Below are 9,576 nucleotides of genomic sequence, written 5' to 3'. Positions count from 1 at the left end.
AAGCTTATTACATAACCGATCTTCATTGGCCCTTATGTTGTGCCTTTCACGACGCTACCTGATCTTGCAGTGAGATTGAAGCCAAACAGCCCCAATCAGACTTACTTACCTATTCGCTCGGTTTTCTATGTGGTGGGATTGCTGTTGTTTCGCCTGTCTGATTTGGCCGCCGTCAGTGCTTTGACCACTGTGTATGTCAGGCTGCTTCGTGCGTTGCGCGTTCACCCTGCGTATGCCAGTGGATTTGTGGCGTTAAATATACTAAGTTAGCTAACGTCTGCTACAATTTCTAACCGAGTGAAGGGTAATGTTAACTTATCGACTTTCAATATAACTGGGTGCGGCGGTCCCCTGTGAAGAAAAAAGGTTTTTTTCACGCGGTGGTTGAGGTTTTTTGCCTTTTGTATTTCTTCGCGTGTTGTGTGGACATTTTGGATTCAGATTTTTTTAAATTAGTTTTACATTCTACAGGAAGAAACCGTGAACCCTTTAGCTCTTCATGGTACTGCAATGTAGCTAGCTCGTGGGAGAAGATATTTTAATCCAGTTTATCTTTACTGTTCCGGGAAGTTATTTTCAAGCGTCAGTGCAACTCGGACAGATCACTATAGCTACCAACTTCGAAAGGATTGGGCTCAGTGAAAAGAATGCGCTAACTAGCGGGCTAGCTAGCTTGTTGCTAGCTAGCACTAGTTAATATTCAGTTACGTGTTTAACGCTAGCTAAGTGGATAAGAATTCAGATTAACGGCAGATGTTTAGTTCTTATGTAGTCTTACTCTGAAGAACACTTCCGTGGATTTTAAACATCTCATAGGACCGTACTGTCAATGAGAAAGCGCTTGGATACCTAATCTTAAGGTAAGAACACGTCTGTTTAACGTCATTATACAGTTACTCTAACGTTAGATTTATCCTATCTAGAACAGCAGCCAGTTAATTTATCTAGATGTGTGTATGAAGTTAGCAGATGGGCTTTCGTTGGCTACGTTACTCGTTAGTTCGCCAGCTACAATAAACGTTAATATAATCATGTGTCAACCTCAGATAAAATATAACCGTTTATAACTGTCGTCCGAGCGGCTTATGTGATGCTGAGCAAGCCAAGTTAACCAAGAGCTTCAAACTTATGCTGGAACTTGAAACCACAGAAGATTTGCAGCGAAGAACAATTGACCTTTTGTTTGTGAAGTTAGCTGGGTAGCTAGCTAGAGATCTAATTTCCTAATGTGAAAGCTGGTCCTCGTATAGCTAACGCGAACGACGTTAGTGAATGCTTTCTTCGGACAAGAATTTGGCCAGTTCATTATACCGATTTACAACCAGCAGCGACTTAGTTGCTACTTAAATTGCTATTACTTATTGTCAAGAGGATGGAAAATACGAAAAACCGTATTTGACTAGCGTTTCTTATGTTTGTTAGGTAGCTGACAGGTCTTGAGAATGGTGATGTAGACAAGAATTCATTTCCTCAATGAAGGTTCGATGCATAACATTTGCCAGCTGACGTTAGGAAAGGGTAACGTTGAACGTTATCGATGTGCTGGGCGACATTCGGTATCAGTTGGTTTGCTGCTAGTGTAAAGTAACTAGCTGATTACGATTGCTTGTTTGTTCTCGTACCAGCAAGTCTGGCTTGTTTTGAGAGATCGCCAATGCAAGCTTGTTTGTTGGCTAGTGCATTGGTCAAAGTCCGCGCTCCTCTAGTGTCGACAGAAAATGCGGAAATTGAGCAGCTAGCTCGTTAGCAACGAACACAATTTCTATTGTTGTTCATCACTTCCTGTGAAGAAGACTTTCACCAGGTGAAAAGATTGGCACTGTGAAAATCGAAGCAGTTTCGGTGGAGGTTATCTTGGTTTTGGCTGTAGGAGCTAATGAGATTAGGCGGTATCTCAAACATACATGCTTTGATCCTGTAACGATGGAATGCATTTGCCTTTAATCTCCTGAGCGACGCGGTACACACAAAGGACGAAGCCAATCTACTATTATCTGCAACAGATGCAGAAATCAAAACATCAGTTGGCTACATTGCCAGGATGGGTGGTGTGGTTGGGAATGGTTACGCACCATCGTATTGTTACTTCGTCATTAACAGTGTTGTAGGATTGAATCTTTATTTCTGTGGTCGATCGGAAAACGTCGATGAATGAATGCAACAGCACTAGCCGTCTCAAAGTGTTCCTATTTTAACATGCTCGCAAATGTCCGTCTGTAACTGCAGTATATTTAATTAAAATAATTAGTTGCTTTTGATTGGGATTAGTGTTCATCACAGATCACCAGGCAGGTGATAAACCTGTATAATAGGATAAGATTTATTCACAGGGATTAGCGATACTTTGTAGGACAGCCTTCGCTATGGGTAGTCTGGCACTTGTTCTCCACCAAACATATTTACTGACCGAAGAGGCAAACTAACGTAAAATGTGAGGCATGAATGTGGTTAAACGTGGCACTGTGACACGTAAACGTGTTTCTAATTTGTATAATCTGCCGCTGTATTACATTTACAATGTTGGAAGTAGGGGATTCTACAATTGAGTGATGCCGCAAGGACATTTCTCCAGTGTCTGTTTTCCCCAAGCAAATGCACCCGCCTTCTCTCTTGCGCTTCATTTTTATGTCCGCAACATTGTTCAGTCATAAACTCCCTTGCAAATGCACACATGGCGTTATTCAGCCGCCTGGAAAACTTGTCAGTCACCCTCTTGTTAGGAGATACTGTGAAAATGTAAGTCATGTCTCTCTTTATGGGTTACGTTAGACCTCAAACATCATTTGAATGATTTTACTGTACCTGCAGGATTTGCTCGCTTGCACGACTGTTTCATTTTTTATGACACTGATGTCGATTGTGGCCTACATTTTGTGTCAGTGATGGTACTTACTATGGTAGAAAATCTCACAGCGAAGTAGACTGTTACCAGTCAACAGAATAGCATACACACAAATTTAAAAGTGAATGCCTTGCATTTTCTTTTTTGTTAGACTCTCGGAACACCCACTAAGACAGTGTTTCTCAACCCTGGTCCTGTGTACCCACTCCCCTGCATGTTTTAGATGTCTCCCTGCTCCAACACAGCTGATTCAAATGAATGGGTCGTCATCAAGCTCTGCAGAAGCCTGACAGCGACCCATTCATTTGAATCAGCTGTGTTGGAGCAGGGAGACATTTAAAACATGCAGGGGAGTGGGTCCCCAGGACCAGGGTTGAGAAACACTGTTCTAAGATGTAGCGACTTTCCAGTAGTTCATGCACCAGGAAGTCAGGGTGCTTTGAAATTTCAACTGAAAAGAACGGACGGCATAGGTGGTAAATGTGACCTTGGTCTAAGTCCATAGCAGATTTGTAGACCATTCAGCTGCTAAGTAGTGCAAGCCACATTTATCAGAAGTATATAGACTGAGAGAAAAATTCAAGGCAAACATCAAAACTGGAAATGAATGTTCTGCAGACTGAAATTGAGACTGTCCAGTAGTATTTGTATGAACGTGTCTGCGGGATGCCATTTTCTCAACCTGATTCAACCTGACCAGGCGCATTCCCATTCCACTAATGCAGGCGTGTGGACATAAACATGTTGCACATACTGATTAAACACAAGGGCAGTCAGCAGGCTCATTACATATGAAATCACCTGGAATTGGTCATTTTCATTAACAGACTTTAGCATGTGTTGTTCAAAGCCAGAGTTTTTGCAGAAGTGTGAAAGTCCTTAATTGCGGTATAGCATTGCGCTGCTGCTTTTGTCCGCGCTTCGGGGCGCAGGAGTGACTGTGCAGCTGGATCGGGCGCTGGCAGGCTGCCTAGCCCAGCTGCGCAGACGGTGCAGTCCTTAGGCGCAGTGACTGCGCAGCTCAGCTGGCAGACTGCACAGTGAAAAGAAGCTGCTGCAGTTTTACTTCTTACACAATTTAAATATGCTATACGCTACCCTGCTAGGTCACATTCTGAGCGCAGCAGTCTCCTCCATCCATAATGTATGCTGTGTATTTCATGTTGGAAGTGGCTTTCTTATGTATTATAGATAAGAATGCACTTAATTTATGGGCTTTCTGTATGACATTCGATGACATCCTTGTGAAGTAGCTTATTTCAGAGGCATAGTACCTTATCGTATGTTTACCGTTCTTGTCCCAATCTTGTCCCCCTAGGTCTTTTTTTCTACATTCTGGCATTAAGTGGAGTGTTGACAGTCTGTTCCTCGGTCGATAAACATGAGCCAGTCGACAGACTTCATGAAGAAAATGAGAGTGTGTGCGTGGGGACACCTCTGGGTGTTAAGGACATGGCCAAAAGCTATTGACACTGCAAATGTGCAGCTCACATCCCAGGTTAATCTGAAACTCTCAAGCCCAGTGTTTTTCTAACCGTGACGCAGTTAAGAGGAGAGAGAGCAGCGCTGGTCTGAATGCAGGCGGGTTGCCAGAGTGAGCGCTGGATTGTGAAGTGATGAATTGGAGGCACTGACTGCGGATTATCCATCCTCCGGTCCGCGCAGAGCCTTCGGTGGGGTTTGCGCAGATAAGGCCTCTGCACTCGTTTGCTTTGGCTGCCGGGTGGCGTTTATGCGCCCCGAGCTGCTCTCCTTCAGTCTGCCTGTGTTTGCATCCAAACGACTGCGATTGGCCAAATGCGGTGCAGCTGAGAAATAATGGAGGTCTGTATAATTACATAATTTAATGCAAGCACGACTAACTTCGCGAGCCACTCCACTGCTCTGCTGGCACAGATTCGGCTTTGCTTGGAAGAAGCTCAGCATGTTCAGGATTTCACTGCATATATTATCCTCCTCATGTGTATTTTCTTATTTTTGGAACAAAGTATTTGGCAGGAAAAGAAATTCTTCACCTGACGGTTCTGAAATTTTCTTCTGATGCAGTCATTGATTTTTGTTATAAAATGTAGCTTGATTTCTAAATAAGAAACGATATTCAAATTCAGTATTTCTTGTAAATGACAACAGGAACACTTAATGATTACTGCTGTTAATAACTAATTCCTTTGGCAGTTCTTGTTTTTGGCTGTTTCATAGTCATTGTGTTTAGGCGGCATCTAAAGTCTACAGGGGTGCAAGTTGAATATGTGCAGAGAAGAAGGGTTGAGGCATACATATAGCCTACTGGAACATGTGAACCTGCTGTTGGATGTTGTGGTACTTGTACCATGTTTGTGTGACCCCATATTTCTGTGGCAAACCTTTTTTGCAGTAAGCATGTATGTTGGGGTATGTTCACCCCGAACCAGGACAGTAGGTACAGACTTTTTGCTTGGTTCTGTGTATGTATGTGTGTATTTGATCCAAGAGAGACACTGTCAATGAATTTAGCTTTCACAGATGTGTTGATAGCAGCGCGTGCAATAAAATCAGATGTAATCTTTCATTTCAACTCTCCTTCAGGCAAAATAGTTTTGCCAATGGTTGCCTGAAGCAGGCCCTCGCCAGGGTGGAAATGTATCGCTTCTAGCCAGGGTGCAGCACTGAAGTATTTCATCTTTAGTGCTGTTAAGGTAAATGGAATTGACATGATGTAGATAAGCGTCCTACCATTGAAAATAAAGATCACCTCTGTGATTTTATAGCCTGCTGTACCACAACAGTACCACCAAGGATAAGAAAACATGTAGGCCGACTTTGAAACAAGTTCAGATTGTATTAGAATTGAAGCTTTTGGTTGGTTCTGTTTAATTGCCCTTATTTATTTAGTGCAATAATAAGCAGTATTGATATTGCTGGACATCTGACATGGCTCACCAGGCCGGATGTGTTCAGAAGTGTTAGCAAGGGTTAGGCAGGGGGGAGGAGTGAATCTTCGTTTTAATGGAATGGATTTTAAAAATATTTATCGACAGGTACGATTACTTCAGATCATATACCCTGCGAAACATCCCCTTGAGAGCACCCTGTTATTTCCTTTTTTCTTCCTAATTAACAACGATCGTCTGGTCACTTTATAATCACTGTCCTGTGTCTCCACTCCCTGTCGCAAGTGAGCAGTTCTACTGAAATAGCTCACTGTACGGGGCTAGGACGGTTCTGGAGGGATGCATTGGGCTCTGAGCACAGAAAGCAGATCTCCCGCAATGGAAAATGAAGTTAGCGTAAGCTGCACTGAACAAGGCTGCAGTGATTTATGAGATTTTCCAAGTAATGCCCCCCTCCCCTTTTTAACAAAGGTCTGCTCCTCTAGGAAGGAGGAAATATTTAGACTGAACCTGCAGATATGTTGGCCCGTGGACCTGCGTATAAAGTGTAGTAAGTGCTGTGGAATGTTTTCATCGATGTGTAAAGCTAAAAACCCCTTCCCAAAATGATAACTATACGTTACTGCTCGTGAAATGGTTCCACACGCTTTTTGGATTTTTTATTTCTGAGTTGACTTCGTTCTGAAGTGCGTGTCAGTCATTTACTGAAGTACCGCTCCAGTTATTCGACATTAAATAATATTTTGTTTAATATGGTTTTTCCACCAAAAATGTTCAATAAACATTCATAAAAATGAAAATGGTGTAGTAGCATCTCTTCACCTTTACCCTCATTGAGAATGGCAGAATCTATGAATATGCAAATTGCCATCTAGTTGGCACAGCATTCCGATTCAAAATCAGTTGTGAAATCCGTCGACTCCCGCATAAGGTTATGGAAGCATGTGTACAATGTGTGCTGCAAAGACTGGTTCCCTCTATGCTGTCAGGTACATTCACACAATTTTTATAAACAAATTCCTCGCATTTTTTGTGGGCTCCATTGGTGACGAGTGGAACAGAGTTCCTACCCTGGGATTGCATCCTAAAACTGCCCAGTCTGCCATGTTCAACACACCAGCTGTCACTACAGTGGGGATTCCATCCATCAGTTTTTTATGTAAATTTTGCAGTTACCCTGAGTGGAAAAAACGCAAAAACATCGCAAAAAAGTTTTTACACTTAGCCGAGGTGGAAAAGTCGGCTTATCGATAAAGAGGAGATGCGATAAAGGGAGATGGAAAAAGATTTTTTGAATAAATTACGACTGGGACCCAAGTCACATGCAGCTTACTGATATGAGGTAACTTCTTGCAGGAGTGTATTTTTATTGGTTTAAGTAATGAGCAGTGGCATTTTAGCACTGGAATGGGGAAATTGCGCAGTGAATTCTGTCAGCAGTACAAGCATTCTTCTGTCATGACGAGACCAGCAGGACCTCAGTCTCTGTCCTTCACGGACTGATTTTATTTCCATCGCTTACGTTGTTGACACTGATTTGCACGCAGCCTCCTGACTGACGCATTCATCTTCCGGTCGTTTAGAGGCAAGAGGAGGGGAAGTTTTTTAAAGGGACTCCCTTTCCCCCGTCTGCGCGGTGCGGTGAACGGAACGAGGCGCGCCGCTGACGCCGTGATTGGTTTGGTCGGAGCGCGCGCGGTGCGGTTGGCCGAGCGCGAGGAAAGGGCGCGCCGGTGTGACCCAGAGCCCCCCGGATTGGCCGTCGCGTCGGCCTGCCGTTGGATCCTGAAGCCCGGCGCCTCTGCCTTAGGGCAGGCCGGCCCAAACCTGTTTGGAGTGTGTGTGTGTAAACGCTGCTGTGCTGCGCTGTGTGCACGGCTGCAGGGCGCGCTGCTCGCTGGTCTGCGTCAGCAGGTAGGAGCCGGACGTCAGTGCCGTTACTGAGGGCCACGGGGGGGCTGTCCTCTGTCCCTCTGTCCCTCTCTCGGGACCGGTGACCCAGGCGGCGCTCGTCTCTCTCTCTCGCTCCTCCGGCATCGGCAGGGCTGGCCCACGTCCCCCGCGTCGTCTCTCAGGCTCCTCACCGCACGGCGGCTCGCGGTGCTGTCCTGCTGCGGGCCTCGCTCCGATTGGCTGCGGGTCCGCAGGACGTGCGAGGCGGTGGCCTTCCCATGCCGGGACACAAAGGCCGCTTCTCCCCCCCACTCGCGGCTTTTCTTCACGCACAAGAATCACGCCCTCCATTGTGGATCTCCCCCACTTCTCCAGTTTCCCCTTTTGTCAGGTCTGAATAAGCAGGCTTTCTTCCCAAACAAAAACCCAGAAGCAACTTGGTACAGTCATGCAATCACGTATGGTTACCGCCACTGGCTGTCGAGTGCGGTTAAACAGAGCTGCTGTTCGCGGCGGCCCTCATGCTGCGATGTTAAAACACGAACATGCGCAGGAACGTACGCAGCAGGGCTGCGCCGGCGTGCAGAAGCAGACGCTACCCGAGCTCCGCGCTGCAGGTCTTGCAGCGTGCAATGCTTCGCTCTCCGCGCACGCTCGCGACTCGCTGCAAGCGGCCTCGTCACAGACGCAGCGCCTGAAAGTCGCGATGCTGGCCCCGGGGGGGTTTGACAGAACCATCCTTCCCCCAGACGGCCCCCCCGTTTCTGCAGGCCTTGGCCACAGTCTGCTGCGCAGATGCATCTTCAGCCCAGCTGTGAGCGCAGCAGACTGGAGCTCGTTCAGGGCCGGCGGGCTGTCGGGACGTGAAGGTCGCTGCTCTGTGTGGAGTTACACCGGCGGCTGGTGTGTGTTTGTTATTGATTATATCCTGAGGGTTTGTTTCCTGCTGACAAAACATGCCTGAGAACCTTGCCGTGGGGGTTGTGTGTAATTGAACTCCGCTGTCTTTTGCACGTGCACCAGCAGCCTTTGTGGTGTGCGTTTGGGCTCTTGCTTTGAGGCAGAAGGGGATAGCGTTGCGGCAGGTGCGATCGCTTCACTTGATATACTTGCTGCCTGTGTGAAAATTGTGTAGCAGGTGAAAAAGCTGAGAGTTTCTGATTTTCTTCCTGTCGTGGCTGGGAGAATATTTTTATCGCATTTCTGTTTGCTTGAACAGGAAACGTTTTGCATGGTGTGAAGTGGTTTTTATTTAGACTTGGCCTAATTCCTGATTATGGTGTATTTTCAGATGCCAGACTAGCGTGACTTGGATCTCATTCAGGGCTTGAAGTTTTTTATTTTAGTGTTGCTGTGGGAGTGGTTTAGCTGCAGTAAATACGCCAGTTGAAGATGCATTAAAAGGCAAAGTCACTACTTTTTTAACATAGTTTTTATTTGTGTTAGATATGGTTTAGATCCTCAGAGCAGGGCGGAAGTGACACTCTTTGTGTCAGCTCTGAACCCCAAGGTGAAGTGAAGCATGTTTATGTGGCGGCACAGAAGGCGCTCCAAGATTAAAACAAAACAGAAAACTGCTGCATTTGGCATCGAGTGGCTGTGCTGAGCAACGTCCAAGTCGAGGAAAAACATAATCTCTGAAATCACTTCATGTGCCTGAATTGGACTTTAAAAAAAAACCTGATACGCTATCCAATCTAACGGTGAGCCTTACTGTCTGGTAGGGCAGTTGTGTTTCCATGTGAAGGCTGAAGTGACAGGGGTGTTACAGGGGTGGTGTCTGTGCCTGTGTGTACACCCAAAAGGGGTTGTTTTCATTGAATGCCGCTGTCTTTTGGAGGAACAGAACTGTGCTTTGGGTCTTGATAGACGTCTGATGTGTGGCCCTTGGAGCACAGTGGATGTGGCTGAAGGGTGATTGCAGTCAGAATGCTGTGCAGTCAGGCTTCCCCATCAGAGCGTCCGGCTGAA

At 45.9% G+C, this 9,576-nt stretch overlaps 1 protein-coding gene across 3 annotated transcripts in view; it reads left to right on the top strand.

Moving 5' to 3' along the window:
- The first annotated feature begins 88 nt into the window (after positions 1–88).
- erbin (erbb2 interacting protein) overlaps positions 89–9,576 on the top strand; it is a 94,823-nt gene continuing 85,335 nt past the window's right edge. For 2 of the 3 annotated variants that reach the window (XM_064307355.1, XM_064307354.1), the window contains exon 1: positions 89–860. The gene's annotated coding sequence lies outside the window, so the exon portion shown is untranslated. The remainder of the gene's footprint in view (positions 861–9,576) is intronic. The other variant, XM_064307358.1, reaches the window with a different exon arrangement.

The sequence above is a fragment of the Anguilla rostrata genome, chromosome 14 (genome assembly GCF_018555375.3).
Source record: "Anguilla rostrata isolate EN2019 chromosome 14, ASM1855537v3, whole genome shotgun sequence".
In the NCBI taxonomy this organism is placed as follows: domain Eukaryota; kingdom Metazoa; phylum Chordata; class Actinopteri; order Anguilliformes; family Anguillidae; genus Anguilla; species Anguilla rostrata.
The sequence above is the reverse complement of the archived record's forward strand: the minus strand, read 5'-3'. Positions and strand labels throughout refer to the sequence as shown.